Genomic DNA, 16060 nt, shown 5'->3' on the forward strand with positions numbered 1-16060 from the left:
CCAGAAGGACTAGACACAACTTCCTTCAGAATATTTTAGTACCATTTTGAATTGGACAGTGGGCTCAACAATTGTGTTACTGTTCTTCTTCCACCTCATTGTCTCTGCAACACTCCCAGTCCCCACTGAGTCAAAGACTGGGACTAGAAATCAAGCCTAGAGTTTTCTGCAGAAAAACATAAAATCCACAACTGGCCAGTCAGATATACCTCTTCTAGCTGACTTTACCTTTGAACCAGAAAGAAGCAACCTTAGAGCCTGAAATACTTGTCTGCACTGACCATTAGAGATTGCTAAAGAAGATGAAAAAAAAACCCTCCTTTTCTCTAAATTGTTTGAATTTGAGAACATAGCTTGTGCAATTCTTCCAGGCTTAGCCACCTGGAAAAGGCTTCTGTGCCAAGGCACGAAGGAACTAGTGAATCATCCACCAATAATGTACTAGATCTTCCCATGTTCCCATCACAGAATCTCAAAAGGTTTTCATTTCTGAAAGGGGATGATACCAAACATTTCATAAAGGCACCAATAAAAAGACAGACAATGTGCATCAAAATGCTGCTTTGGTTTGCTAGTAACTATCTTAAAGGCAACTTAAGAAAATTCCATTTTAAGATGATGACTAAATATGTTCATGTTTCTGCTATTTTCTAGGAATGCTCTTTTAAGCTTTATTTGCATTTAATCATCATATCAAATGCTGGAGTTACAATTTGTGTAGAATATATTTGTCCAGTTACCAACTGTGGTATGATAGTTTTCATGTGAATTATTAGAATATATACCCACTATAAGAGCATGCAGAGAAAATGAATACAGCTAACAAAAAATGTCCTCTGGTGCATCATTTTTATTAAATGTAACGCACGGCGGTTAAATCCATGACAGCTGGTCCTAGTTATTCCAATAGAAATGAAGAATACAATCATTTGTTTCCTCCGGGTACAATTCAGATCCTCATTATAACACATGTTAAATGTGTCTTATGCTATCTTCAATAAAATACCAGTGGATCTCTGAAGACAATTACACCATTTGTTTGGATAACTCATAAGCTTCTGAACTTGGAAGAACCATGCAATTAAAATAGTTTCATGTCCAGAGACATGAGAGAAGAATAGCAGAAGTTATTAATCTATTGTTTGCAGAACAAAACTTTAATAATCTCAAACCAGTATTTGAATAAGCATTTGGCTATAGTTAAAATAACTAAAGCTATAGAAATTACTTATTTTTTGGTTTGCTGGAAATTCTGAAAATTAAACCGAAAAATTATTTTAGATTCATGCAAAATTGATTTTGTTTCAAAATGTTTAGCAAATTGAAAAGTTAAAAATAATCATTGTGGGTCAGACAAAATGTTATGTTTGACTCAGAAAGAAACTGTTTCTATTGCAGGTTTTTCTAAACAAAAAACAAAAAAAACCTGAAGGATGTAGAGAAACAAACATTCTTTTAAAAAGCTAAAAAATGAAATGTTTCCTTTAAAATATGCATTAAAAAAAACTTGAAACATTTCCTTTTGTCTTCACAATTTGGCAAAAAAAAATTAGAAATTTGCCAAGCATTTTGGTGTTAACAAATCTGCATTTTTTACTGACGAAAGTTTCAGACAACATTTTTTGCCCAATTCTAATAGTGATTGGTATTTACAAAGCACCCTTAATCCAAACTGATTTACAAAGTATATGTAGGGATCACTTTGTCCACATCTGATGTGACATGATGAGATTAAAAACACTACATAACAGTTCAAGACAGCACATGAAGAAAAACAACTTATGCAGGAAAATTAATAGGATACATTTAGCTGATAGCAGAATGCAATTATGTATACTGGAATTTGGCCAGAAAACCTGAGGTCAGAACTGTGGCTTTATGGCTAATCCAAATGAGAATACTTCTAGTAGTACAATGCTCCTAATAGAGGAAAGGGTATCACCACTACTTTTGCAAAACACAGGATATTAACTTCCTCCAGGCAAGTACCAAACCCAACCAATGGGGGTTATTTTGTGAAATTAGGTTTGGTGATATGGCATAGGGTATGCACTGCCTTTTTAAACATTTTAGGCATGCATCAGTGGAGTTACACCTGCTCCACTGAAGTAGCATAGCAGTGAATCAGTCACCGAAAAACAATAGTGGCCAAATTGGACCAGATCTGTGTTTTTTTCTAATCCAGAATTCAAAGCCCACAACCAGAACTTAAGAGAAGGGTAAAAGAAAACCTGTAGTAGGCAGGTATAGAATATCCCATCTATGGGGATCAGAAAGAAACTTTCCCTATGAGTTAGAAGCCAATTTATGCCTTGAGGCATGAAGGTTTATTTACAATTTACTATTATAACTCAGAGAAACAAAGTTAGGTAAAATGAGGTATTATCTTTTACTGGACTAGCTTCTGTTGGTGAAAGAGAAGCTTTTGGGCAACAACAGAGCTCTTCTTCAGGTCACATAAATTGTACTGTAATTCTGAATGTTCTCATTATAAAAAAAAACAATTATCATCCAATTTTCAGTCATAATAAGCTCTTACCTTTAGTGATATCGAGTAGCACAGAGTTTCACAGGCTATTTGTGCTTTGTATGATAAAATATTTCTTTTACTACTTTTAACTTGACCATTTTTCTATTTCACTAAGCATTCCATTCAGGTATGTCTACACTACAGAGACGATCGAAGCTGCTGCTGTCGATCTTCGAACATTTGAATTAGAAGGTCTAGTGAAGATATGCTAATTCGAATTGAAAGGGGCACTCCGGTCGATGCCGGTAGTCCTCCTTCCACGAGGAGTAAGGGAAGTCGAAGAGAGAATGTTCTCCCTTCGATTTCCTGCAGTGTGGACAGCACCGAAAGTTCGACTTCAGCTACCCAATTAACATAGATGAAGTTGCGTATTTTAATTCAACTTTCTCCCATAGTGTACACATACTCTTATTCTTGCAATCCACCTACTATCTCTATAAAGTAAATTATTTTGTTTCTCTTTATCTCATCCCCTCGTATTCATTTCTTGTATACAGACCCTTTTTTCATTCATTTTCATTCGCTCTTACACAGAATTTTTCCCCAGGCCTGTTACGTATGTTTAGGTATATAAAAAGGAAACACTTTACCGTCACTGTTAGAGGCATAGGAATTGCCATATACGTTCAAATCAATGGTCCATCTGCCAAGGCATTTTGTCACAAAAGTTGCTAGTGCCAAAGGCTTTGGATAAACTGTATAATCTGATTGCCAATTATGCAATAACAAGATTTGGGGGAAGCTTGTCCCTAAAAGCAGCAATTTATAGCTGGCAAATACCCCTATATAAGAGGATAATAGTAAGTCTTTGGATATTTTTAGTTAATATAAAAGACTGATTTAATAAAAATTTCTCCTAGACTTTGTCTTAATCTCTGAGTTGCAATATTTTAAGAGTCCTACAAGTCAATTATATATTATATCAAAAATATCTACATTATTTGTTGCCATTCAATTAAACTGTGTACCTCCATTCTTTTTCTTTTATTTTGAGGAAGGGCAAATGGGAACTCCTGACTGATCTTTTCTGTACCCTTCTATCATGTCATAGCTCCAAACTACATAGAGCCACACTTTTCTCTCTTCTTATAGTACTTTTGTGATTCTTCACTTTTATTGTCTTTCTCTGATCCTTTTACATTTCTGCTACTATATTTGTGTGGAGGAATGCCCAAAATTTAACACACTATTTGAGGAGTGAGTGTACAAGCTATACAGGAGCGGCCCGAGGCGGGCTACCGTACCTGGCACCCCAAGCAGAATGCGAGATCGGCGCCCCCGCGTGCACGTCCGTCAATGGATTGATGTCATCATCGGGTGCCCCTGATTCTATATATTTGAAATCATTATCAGATTCGGTGTTATTCTCTGTTCCTTTCTTAATACACTCTAACATAAAAGAAATTGCCACATACAAGCTCTACAGAATCAATAAGAAGGTGAAAGATGTGATCAAAACAACAAAGTTCACTAATCAGCCACAGATCATATCAAAACAATTATAACCCATCCCCTGGGCTGGCCTTACCATAAGGCGAACTGAGGCAGCTGCCTAGGTGCCAGACTGGGGGGGGGGGGGGGGAGGGCGCCACTAGGACCCAGAGAACTGAGACCTTTCAAAGTTTTGGCCCAAGTGAGGGGGCATGGGGGCATCATTTGAGCCTCCTGCCTCAGGTGCCAAAATGTTGTGGGCCGACCCTGCCCATCCCCATTATTCTTGTAGCTTGAACCAAGGAGACAGCAGCAGCTAATAGTACATGTTCCAGTGGTTGTCACCCAACTCCATTGATATATACTAACACATTCTATCTGGGCTATTCCTTAAGAGAACTTAAGAGTCATCAACTGGCTGGTAGAGGTGAGATATAATTTGCAGTTCTAACATTCATATCATGAACAGAAGACTAGATTCTGTTCTCTTAAGTGTAGCCAAATTTCCTCAATGAAGCAAATTTACAGTAAATATTTAGTCTCCCCTTTATAACACAACTCTCTTCAGTTTTTATCTGATGGTGGTGTAGACAGAAGTTCAAGATTCCAGGATACCATTTACACACGGGGGCTACGTCTAAACTGGCATGATTTTCCGCAAATGCTTTCAACTGAAAAGTTTTCCGTTAATAGCATTTGCAGAAAAGAACGTCTAGATTGGCACAGATGCTTTTCCGCAAAAGCACTTTTTGCGGAAAAGCGTCTGTGCCAATCTAGACGTGCTTTTCCACAAAAAAGCCCTGATCGCCATTTTCGCCATCGGGGCTTTTTTGCACAAAACAAATCTGAGCTGTCTACACTGGCCCTTTTGCACAAAAGCTTTGCGCAAAAGGACTTTTGCCCGAATGGGAGCAGCACAGTATTTCCACAAGAAACACTGATTTCAGACAGTAGGAAGTCAGTGTTCTTGCGGAAATTCAAGTGGCCAGTGTAGACAGCTGGCAAGTTTTTCCACAAAAGCAGTTGCTTCTGCAGAAAAACTTGCGTCTAGACACAGTCAATAGGAAAAATTAACATTTTAACCAACATTCATTCTCTCAATAAACAGATTCTGATGGGCGTAGGACACAGCTGAGTGTTTATTATCAATTGGATTCTAAATCATATTATGACCAATATCTAAATAATTTATTATGTACTTAGGCATAACTTGAGTATTAAGAGAAATTCTGTATCAAATGGAAGAAGCTGAACAATAGTTTTTACATGGTCATTTTTATTGGTTGCATATAAACATAATAAAAGCATTTTATACCATTACGTACAGCTTTGCACAGCTATAAAACTGTACAACGTACTATGAAAAGTTATATATTACCAAGATACTTTATACAATCTAATAAACTAAAAAATGAAATTTACATAAATAGAAAAGTTTGGTTAAAAGTTTTACCTACAGGTGCTTACTTGTAATATTTCTTTTATCTGCATTTACAATAAGAAATAATATCTTTCTAATTGTTTAAAATGTAGTTCTGCTCTAAAAAGTGACTCTAAAAGTAACATCATGATCACTGCTTTGGAGTGAGTTCCAGGCTACAAACAAAAAGATTTTCACTAGACCACACACTATCAGTTTTTGAAACTCAAAACCAGTTTTTGAAACTCAACCTGACATTTTCTTCCTACACACCAGCTACGTCTACACTGGCCCCTTTTCCGGAAGGGGCATGTTAATTTCAGCGATCGTAATAGGGAAATCCGCGGGGGATTTAAATATCCCCCGCGGCATTTAAATAAAAATGTCCGCCGCTTTTTTCCGGCTTTTAGAAAAGCCGGAAAAGAGCGTCTACGCTGGCCCCGATCCTCCGGAAAAAGCGCCCTTTTCCGGAGGATCTTATTCCTACTTCAAAGTTGCTTCAAAGTAGGAATAAGATCCTCCGGAAAAGGGCGCTTTTTCCAGAGGATCGGGGCCAGTGTAGACGCTCTTTTCCGGCTTTTCTAAAAGCCGGAAAAAAGCGGCGGACATTTTTATTTAAATGCCGCGGGGGATATTTAAATCCCCCGCGGATTTCCCTATTACGATCGCTGAAATTAACATGCCCCTTCCGGAAAAGGGGCCAGTGTAGACGTAGCCACCATGTTCAGTAATAGAGGTTCTGAAAGCAAAAGCAGACCTTCTGCAACACCAAGGAAATTCTGCTATCTTGAATGTGTACTCTCATTTACACATGGGGAAGCCTATTGCTTAAATAGGTTTGCACAAGTGTAACTGACTAGAACTTGCAAACGGTGAGTTAATAATTCTCAGACATCAATAGAATCGGACTCATTACCTTTTAACTATGTTGCATCTGCAGGGCAAATAGAGTAAACAAACTTATTTTTGTCATTGCAATAAGCAAATATGACTCTGAATAGAGAGAGGATTCATCTGCAGGCTTAAAAGATAATGGCTTTTAGAGTAAAAGCATATGTTACTGAAATCCCAAAAGGCTTTTCATGTTTCCTCAAATATATAAAATGTCTTGTATTTTAGTTACTGACCTTTGATGAGTTGCTATGTGTATCACAGCCTTTAACTGATCTTCACTATTGGCAGTTTCTCCTCCTTTTAATAATATATAGTACTATAGCACCCAGGGGGGCTTGTAATACAAGTATATCTATTATTCTTTTAATTACCAAGAAATGTCACTGAGAGTCACTGACTCATGCTGTGGATTTTTTAAGGACATAATAACTTTGGTATTTTAATTTTTTTTATTAAGTTAAAATTATTCATAGAATCCTAGAACTGGAAAGGACCTTTAGAGGTCATCAGGTCCAGTCCCCTGCCCTCAGAGGAGGACCAAGCACTGTCTAGATGATCCCTGATAGATGTCTATCCAACCTGCTCTTAAATATCTCCAGAGATGGAGATTCCACAACTTCTCTTGGCAATTTATTCCAGTGCTTAACCACCCTGACAGGAAGATTTTCCTAATGTTCATACTAAACATCCCTTGCTGCAATTTAAGCCCTATCTTTTTGCTTTTTGTTCTATCATCAGAAGCAAAGGAGAACAATTATTCTCCTTCCTTGAAACACCCTTTTAAATACTTGAAAACTGCTATCAGGTCCCCTCTAAGTCTTCTCTTTTCTACATTAAACAAGTCCAGTTCTTTTAGTCTCCCCTAATAGTTCATGTTTTCTAGGCCTTTAATTATTTTTGTTGCTCTTCTCTGGACCTTCTCCAATTTCTCCACATCTTTTTTGAAATATGGTAGCCAGAACTGGACACAATACTCCATTTGTGGCCTAATCAGCACAGAGAAGAGTGGAAGAATGACTTCTCGCGTCTTACTCACAACACTACTGTCAATTCATCCCAGAATCATGTTTATCTTGTGGTACGCTATGACCCCTAAATCCCTTTCAGCAATACTCCTTCCTAGACAATCACTTCCTGTTCTACATGGCTGCGTCTAGACTGGCATGACTTTGCGGAAATACTTTTAACGGAAAAGTTTTTCCGTTAAAAGTATTTCCGCAAAAGCACATCTAGATGGGCATGGATGCTTTTGTGCAAAAAGTGCTTTTGCACAAAAGCATCCATGGCCAGTCTAGACATGATTTTCCGCAATAAAGCCCCGATCGCCATTTTAGCCATCGGGGCTTTTTTGCGCAAAACAGTTCTTCCCTGTCTACACTGGCCCTCTTGCACAAGTATTCTTGCGCAAGAGGGCTTTTTCCCGAGTGGGAGCATGAAAGTATTTGCACAAGAAGCACTGATTTTGTACATTACAAAGTCAGTGCTCTTGCACAAATTCAAGTGGCTAGTGTAGACAGCTAGCAAGTTTTTGCGCAAAAGCAGCTACTTTTGTGCAAAATCTTGCCAGTCTAGATGTACCCCATGTGTGAAACTGATTGTTCCTTCCTAAGTGGAGTATTTCGCATTTGTCCTTACTAAAATTCATCCTGTTTATTTCAGACCATTTCTTCAGTTTGTCCAGATCATTGTAATTATGACACTATCCTCCAAAGCACTTGCAACCGCTCTCAGCTTCGTATCATCTGCAGACTTAATAATCACACTCTCTCTGCCATTATCTAAATCATTGATGAAAATATTAGATCAAAGATATCACTGCCAGTACAAAGTAGTTCCAGGTATTTTTTTTAAGTTTATGGATCACTTATACAGTGAGATAGCTTCTAGTAATATCATGTGCTTATGTAATGCTGACAGGAGGAACCAACCTGGGACTTCTGGAGTTTCGCGCATGACCCCATCTAGAGCTTGAGCTAAAAGCCCACTAGCTCTCAGGGGTTGTAGATGAAACTCATTATTTCTCTCTGTAGGTGCCACTACCTGGGACAGTGAACCACACCCAGCAGGTGTGTGTGTTACACTTATCCAAGATGTCTAGTGTAGATCATGGTTCTCAAGCTTTTCAGTCCACTATACTCCTTTCAAGAGTCTGATTTGTCTTGTGTATCTCCAAGTTTCACCTCTCTTAAAAATTACTTGCTACTAATATCAGACATAAAAATACAAAAAAGTGTCATAGCACACTCGTACTGAAAAATAAGTTGGAGTATAAATATTGTACTGACATTTCAGTGTACATTTTATAGAGCAGTATCAACAAGCTATTATTCATATGAAATAGTTTGTACTGACTTTACTAGTGCTTTTTATTTAATCTGTTGCAAAACTAGGCAAATATCTAGGGGTACGTCTACACTAGCCCCCTAGATCGATCTAGGGAGGCTAATGAGGGTGACTGGAATTGCAAATCAAGCCTGGGATTTAAATATCCCGCGCTTGATTTGCATGTTCCCAGCCGGTCGCCATTTTAGAAATTGACTAGTCTGAAGTAACTGCTCACAACTACACGCAGCAGTGAAACGGGATTCTGATTTAAAGCCCCTAATTCGAATTAGCTGGTATTTCTCCTGTAATGAGGTTTACCAGCTAATTCGAATTAGGGGCTTTAAATCGGAATCCTGTTTCACTGCCACGTGTAGTCAATTAGTCTAGACATACCATGTAGTCTAGACATACCCTATGAGATGCCCAACTCCCATTACAAGCCAATGGGATCCGGTCACCTATAATTTTATCTCAATAAAGACTGCACAGTTTTGTTTTAAACTTTGAAAGTATTCACATTTGAAAGCAAGATTTTACAAATGCTCATTAATTAGATCCAACATTACATTTCAAGACAGGCAACACAGGTGCTCATGGTTGTGACATTTTGTATCCATTTAGCAAAGTTGTAAATATGTTCCAAGAAAAATATTGTAAACTTCCAATGAAAAAATATGATTTCTGTTTGCAGAAAATGCCTTTCATTCTTGCAAATAACTGAAAAGGCAGTGAAAACTTCCCTTCTATTACAAAACCCACAACTGAATGATGGGAAAAGAGGAGAGTTATTCTTCATAGTGTTTGTGCACAATGAGAATGTTTTTTTCATAAATTTTCAGAGTGTAGTTATGGAGTGAGAAATAAAGTGAAGTGTGACAGTTCAGAAATGTTTATAAAAATGCTAGTCAAATAAGAGAACTAGATACTCCCCCATTGTATAACACACACCTTCAGCAGTCTCCTTGGCATGTTTGACTAGTGACCATCTTTTAGTTCTTCATTTGTATAGCATGTAGCACAACGGGATACTGCACCATGACTAAAGCTTATAGGTGTTATGGTCATGCAAATAAAAAATAATTCTAAGGATCAGCCCTGCAAAAAACATGATAGCAGAGCACATGATGTTCTCAGTAGCAAAACCATGCTTATGAAATTCACTTTCCCGGATATAAAAGGTTCAGAAAAGAGCAACAAAAATTATTACTATCAGAGGGGTAGCCGTGTTAGTCTGAATCTGCAAAAGCGGCAAGGAGTCCTGTGGCACCTTATAGATTAACTGAAGTGTTGGAGCATAAGCTTTCGTGGGCAAAGACCCACTTCGTCAGATGCATGTGAAATTATTAGGGGTTTGGAATGGGTGCCATATGAAGAGTGATTAAAAAGACTAGGACTTTTCCTTTTAGAAAAGAGGAGATATGATGGAGGGGATATGATAGAGGTCTATAAAATCATGACCTCTGGTGTGGAAAAGGTGAATAAAAGAAAAGTTATTTACTTGTTCCCATAACATAAAAACTAGGGTGAAATTAATAGGTAGCAGGTTTAAAACAAGCAAAGGAAGTTTTTCTTCACACAGCGCACGGTTGGTCTGTGGAACTCCTTGCCAGAGGAGGCTGTGAAGACCAGGACTTTAACAGGGTTCAAGAAAGAACCAGATAAATTCATGGAGGGTAGGTCCATCAATGGTCCATCAATAGCTATTAGCCAGGATGGGTAGCAATGGTGTCCCTAGCCTCTGTCAGAGACTGGGAATGGGTGGTGGGAGAGGGATTGCTTGATGATTCCCTGTTCTGTTCACTCCCTCTGAAGCATCTGGCATTGGCCAATGTTGGACATCTGGCATTGACATTGGCACTGGCCAACGCTGGGCTAGATGGACATTTGGTCTGACCCAGTATGGCGTTCTTATGTTCTTCTGTAAATTTGAGACTGAATGTCGTTGTTTTTAGATCACAGACTGAACAAAGTTCTTGATTTATGTGTTCTAGTAGCTACAGATTTAAATTCCCACCAGCCCCTTTTCTGATTCTTTCAGGTTAGCAAATTCAATGCTGTATTGAGCCTTACGGTATGCTGTCATGTTTTGAGGAATTGATTTATAGCTCATGAAAGCTTATGCTCTAATACCCTAATAAATTTGTTAGTCGTTAAAGTGCCACTGGACTCCTGGTTGTATTTTGCTGAAACAGGCTAACATGCTGTAACAGAGGTCTCTGAAACCTCTCTGAAACCTAGATACACAAGGTGGGTGAGGTAATAGGTTTAATTGGACCAACTTCTGTCTCTCTTACAAATAGAAGTTGGTCCAATAAAAGACACTATCTTCCCTCACCTAATCACTCCAAAGCAATGCTGTCCTGTTGATATGATGGACACAATTCCCTTCTGTGACACTATATAAAAAATCAACTTCACTATTGTTGTCACCAATGTTACACAATTGTGATAAATCTTGCAGGAGGAAAAACAGGTAGTTTGATTTAGGGCTTTAATTCAAAATACCAGGTCCCTGCCACATGTAGACGCGGGCAGTTAGTCCAGACTTGTAAATTTCAAAAAATGGCGACCAGCCAGGTTGATGCAAATCAAGCGTGGGATATTTAAATCTCGGGCTTGATTTGCAACTTCAAATGCCTACATTAGCCTCCCTAGTTCGAACTAGGGGGCTAGTGTAGAAATACCCTTAGGGTATAACCACATAACTGTTTAACTGATAAGCTGGTGCTTATCTGTTAATAGTCTCAGTTACACTCAGCCAGCTCCCAGGGAGGCAGCTTCACTGTGGCAGGGCCATGAAGCCACCTCCTCAGGAACTAGGTGGGCTAGGGCTGTCTGCTCTGCTCCCAGGGAGGAAGCTTTGCTGCTGCAGTGAAGCTACCTCTCTGGAAGCCAGTCTAGCAGGGGCTAGCAGCTCCAATCCTGGGGAGGAGTCTTTTCTGCAGACTCTGCAGTATAAAGATTTTCAATGTTTCCATGGTTGCCCTAATACACAATTTTTAGCATCCCTAATGGTGACATCACCTTCTTGTGTCATGCCTCCCACTCTGGACTGTGATCTTTAAACCTTTAGGTTTTAGTTTATTCCAGGATTGGCTGCCAGCATGGATTTGGGACGAGGTTCTGAAGTCTATTTTGACCTGGCTGTTACTTTGGAATTGGAAGACTCTAATGTGGGATGAATTTTTATTTGAATAGCCTCTCGTCATAAAGGCTACGTCTAGACTGCAGGCTTCTTTCCGAAGAATCTTTTCTCATGGAGGAAGTGGCCTAGCCCCTCCTGAGAGGCTCCTCCTCCAGTAGGCCCTGGATCCACGTGAAGTGAGCCTTCGGCCGCATCAAGGCGTGGTTTAGGTACCTGCTGACCCGCCTTGACATAGGAAAGCACAACACCCCGAGGTGGTCACAGAATGTTGTGTGCTCCACAACATTGTGGAGAGGAAGGGGGAGGCCTTTCTCCTGGGGTGAGGGCAGATGCCGGCCGCGTGGGGTGAGCCTTCCAGCAGCTGAGGACAGCTGCCATCCGACAGGCCCATCAGGCTAGGGTATGGATCCAGAAGGCCCTGAGGGAGAGGTTCTCTCACAGTAACTCTCCCCATGGCCTCTGGCTTGCTGCCTTATCCTTCCACACCTCAACCCCTCCCTTCTCCCTTCCCTTCCCTGACCTCTCAATAAACACACCTGTTCGGTTTCCAATAAAATGAAGTCTGTATTTCTCTAACATGAAGAAAAGGTGGGCATGAGAAGGAGGGCTCACAACCTGCAGGGGAGCAGGACGGCTAGATGTGCCACCTCAGTTGAAGGGACCACATTAGAGTGGGGTTGGGTGGGTCCAGGAAACACAGAAAGGTGGGCAGGAGGGGGGGCTGGAGCAGGGTCAGGGATGGCGGGGGAAGAGGGAGGAGTTATGGGCATCACCTGGGGACAGGGTATGGGTATCATCTGGGGGGCAGGTGGAGGGGGAATGTGCATAGCGGGGAGACAGGAGGGTGGAAGCCAGCAAGCAGGACAGCAGGCAGGTGTGCCAGCATGTGTGACATGACAGTACACATCCTATCACACTGCTGCTTGAGCTGGTCCCATACGCAGTTCTGCCACTCAGTGTCCTTGCATTTCTGTGCCAGGGTCTGCTGCATGTCACGCAGGACACTGACATGCTGGTGAATTAGGTCTTCCTGGACCCTGGCATGCCTTCGGGTACCCCGGGCTCTGGTGGCTGGCTCTGGTGGTGTGACTCGTCCCTCAGTCCCAGCTGGTCTGGCTGTAGAGAACACAAAGAGGGAGAGGAGGTCAGTCATCCATGCACCCACTGGGGGTACATCTAGACTACATGGCTCCGTCGACGGAGCCATGTAGATTTGTTTGTTCGGCAAAGGGAAATGAAGCCGTGATTTAAATAATCACATCTTCATTTAAATTTAAATGGATGCCCCGCTCTGCCGATCAGCTGTTTGTCGGCAGATCAGGGCAATCTGGACGCTCCCCTGTCGACATGAAAGCCCTTTATCGACCTCCCCAGTAAACTTCATCCTACGAGGCATAACGGGGAGGTCAATAAAGGGCTTTCAGGTCAGCGTGGGAGCGTCCAGACTAGTGCGCTGAGCCGACAAACAGCTGAACAGCTGTTTGTCGGCTCAGCACGGCAGCCATTTAAATTTAAATGAAGCTGCGATTATTTAAATCGCGGCTTCATTTACTTCTGCTGATCAGCCTAATCTACATGGCTCCATCGATGGAGCCATGTAGTTTAGACAACCCTGTGTGAGCTGCGTCCAACAGTCCTTGGGGCAGAGGAGGGGGATGTCCCAGGAGCAAGGCCATGTGTGGCCTGCACAGTGGGCCGTGCCTCACAGGGGCCCTGAGGTGCGCAGGGGACTGTGCTGCCTGCTTCCCAATACCCCCCCACACCGGCCCATGGACAAGCAGGCAAGGGAAATGTCTAGCCACAGTGGGATCCCCTTATGGGTTGCAGAGGACCCGGGACAACCTGGCCCTCCCTGGTGTCCGCACACACACCTGAGACGCACAGCACTGCCCATGGGAGTGGGTGGTGCCTTGCATGTGTAGGCATGCCCATGTGCTGTGTGCAGCACTTCTTGGTGTGTCCAGGGTCATGCCCAAGCCCTTGTGGTTAACCTGGCAGGTGCTGGGAGGGTCCTCTCCCCCCATGGCAGGATGTGAGCCTGGCAGCAGGATCCCACCCATGCTTAGGGGCTGCCTGCTGTGTCTGCGTGCCGCACACTAACGTTGCACATAGTTTCATGCACCAATACTCACACTCCGTCCCCTGTGCGCCAGCCTCCCCGACCCTGTGTGTGTGACAAACTAAGACCACTCACCTGAAGATCCCTCCCCAGCATCCGACAAGGCCTGGGAGATGTCCTGGCTCACAAGCACTGGCTCCAGAGACAGGGTCACGATCTCTGTCTCCTCCTCCTCTGGCTGGCCCTGGTCCTCCTGCTCCTCCTCTGCCGTGATCTCCAGGCAGGTGACGACAAGAGTCTGGAGACCGGAGATGTTTCCCCACCCCTCAGGATCTGGTGTAGCTCGTCAAAGTAGGGGCAAGTGTGGGGTCCTGCCTCTGAGCACAAGCTGCGCTCTCTGGCCCGGACATATCCCTGGCGAAGCTCTTTCACCTAACTCTGGTGAAAGAGTAAGTTTCCAAGGTCCAGGGTGGGTGGCCGCGTTCTGCCAGGGGCTCATCCATGCGCTCATAGAGCTCCATGTTGCAGCACTTGGAGCATAGATCTTGCAAGGTGTTCTCCTCGCCCCACAGCTCGAGGAGGGACAGGATCTCTGCTCTGAACCAGGAGGGTGCCCACCTCTTGGTCTCCTTAGGTGTGTCCTGGGACCCCTTGGGGCTGCTCCCTTCAAGGGCCAGGGGGGATCTCAGGGGGCTTGAGGCTGGGCCATGGGTGGTAAGGCCTGTGGCAGGGAGAGCTAAGCAGTGAGATGCTGCTCTCAGGCCAGCTTCCTGCCACAAGGCTTGTCCAAGCTTTAAGAGGGGTCAGGAGACAGGAACTAAGGAGTCCTGATTAATTTGGATGGAATGGCCACCAGGGCACCTGTGTTATTTCCTGGAGGCCTCTTCTTTCAAAAAAACCGCCTCCTCTCTGTCCACACATGCCTTTTTCTTAAAGAGCTCTTTTGGAAAAAGGCTTCTTCTTCATAGAAACAGGATTACCAACACTGGAAAATACCCTTTTTTCAATTTACTTTTGGAATAATGCGATTGCAGTGTGCACGTAACTCAGGTTTTGTCGGAAAAATGGCCATTTTTCTGACAAAACTCTGTGGTGTAGACATACCCAAAGTCTGGTTTGTCTAGGTGGGACATGGGGGGCTAGAGAGCCTGAAGAGGACAGTCAGTGGCTTCAGGAATAAATCCATTGAGGTCAACAGAGGTGCCTCAATGTGAAATCAGTGATGGCAAGAGGAGAATCAAGGTCTTTCATTGACTATTTTACACTGCTAGTGACAGCTTAACAAGAGAAAAATTCCAATATTCGATATAATATAAATTATATATGCACAGCTGAATCCTCATCTTATTGGACATCACTGTTCTTGGTATTTACACTCGTCACAGACCACAAAGTGAGGCATTTGTCCACAATTGCCCAGGTCTTCTAATAACCTGAGTATTTGCCAAAGAACACAGAATGAGAATTTTAGAGTCAGAATTAGTGAAGCGGAGAGGTAAATCATACTGAAGTATTCATAGGCAGAGAGAATAGTATATCACATACTTTGCTGATAGGTAGCATTAAGAAAGGGCTTTGTTCCATTATTACAAATGGAAGCCAAAAGCTCCAGGGTCTTCAGTTTCAAATCTGGACATAAGGACTAACTTCAAAATAATAACCTAGATATAAATGGCCATGCAACTCAGACCATTCACCACTAGCATAAACAGGCATGACCTCTGGGTTTTATGAAGTAAAACAGCATGCTGGATGGGTAATCTTTATCATAGATGAGAGCAGAATTTGGAATAACATTTGTTTAAATACCATCAAACTAGAGATGCATTCAAGTCTTCTGTCTCAACAATGTCATAATAAGATGAATTATAGTGAGTACACACCTTGGTGCTTATTCCCTTTTTGTATAAAGCAGTCTAGCATTATTCCTTATTCATCCAGTAAAATAACTGTCACTTATAGAACTGAAGACTAATTAGACAGCCTTCATTAACAGTCTGACTGTTGTGACACAAAGTAAGTTGGAGTTAATGTTGATACTCCTTTCCAAATTCATGACATTGCATGAGGGAGAAGAAAATAAGTGTTTATCATGAATTACCTTAGGAATTTACCTTACGTTTAATTTGAGACCTGAAGTCAACTGCAAATAAAAAAAAAAAAAAAAGATTTTTTTAACAGTAACTTCTTCCTACTTTATGTAATACCTTTCACTTACATCAGCACAGTTCACTGAAGAGAGTAGATATTTAGGCC

General features: G+C 41.8%; 1 protein-coding gene across 2 annotated transcripts in view; it reads right to left on the reverse strand.

The window, feature by feature from the left end:
- Positions 1–16060, reverse strand: part of GUCY1A2 (guanylate cyclase 1 soluble subunit alpha 2) — a 270795-nt gene that overhangs the window by 215208 nt on the left and 39527 nt on the right. The gene's annotated exons all lie outside the window — the stretch shown is intronic.

Source organism: Pelodiscus sinensis, chromosome 1 (assembly GCF_052426305.1).
Source record: "Pelodiscus sinensis isolate ZL-2025 chromosome 1, ASM5242630v1, whole genome shotgun sequence".
Taxonomy (NCBI): Eukaryota; Metazoa; Chordata; order Testudines; family Trionychidae; genus Pelodiscus; species Pelodiscus sinensis.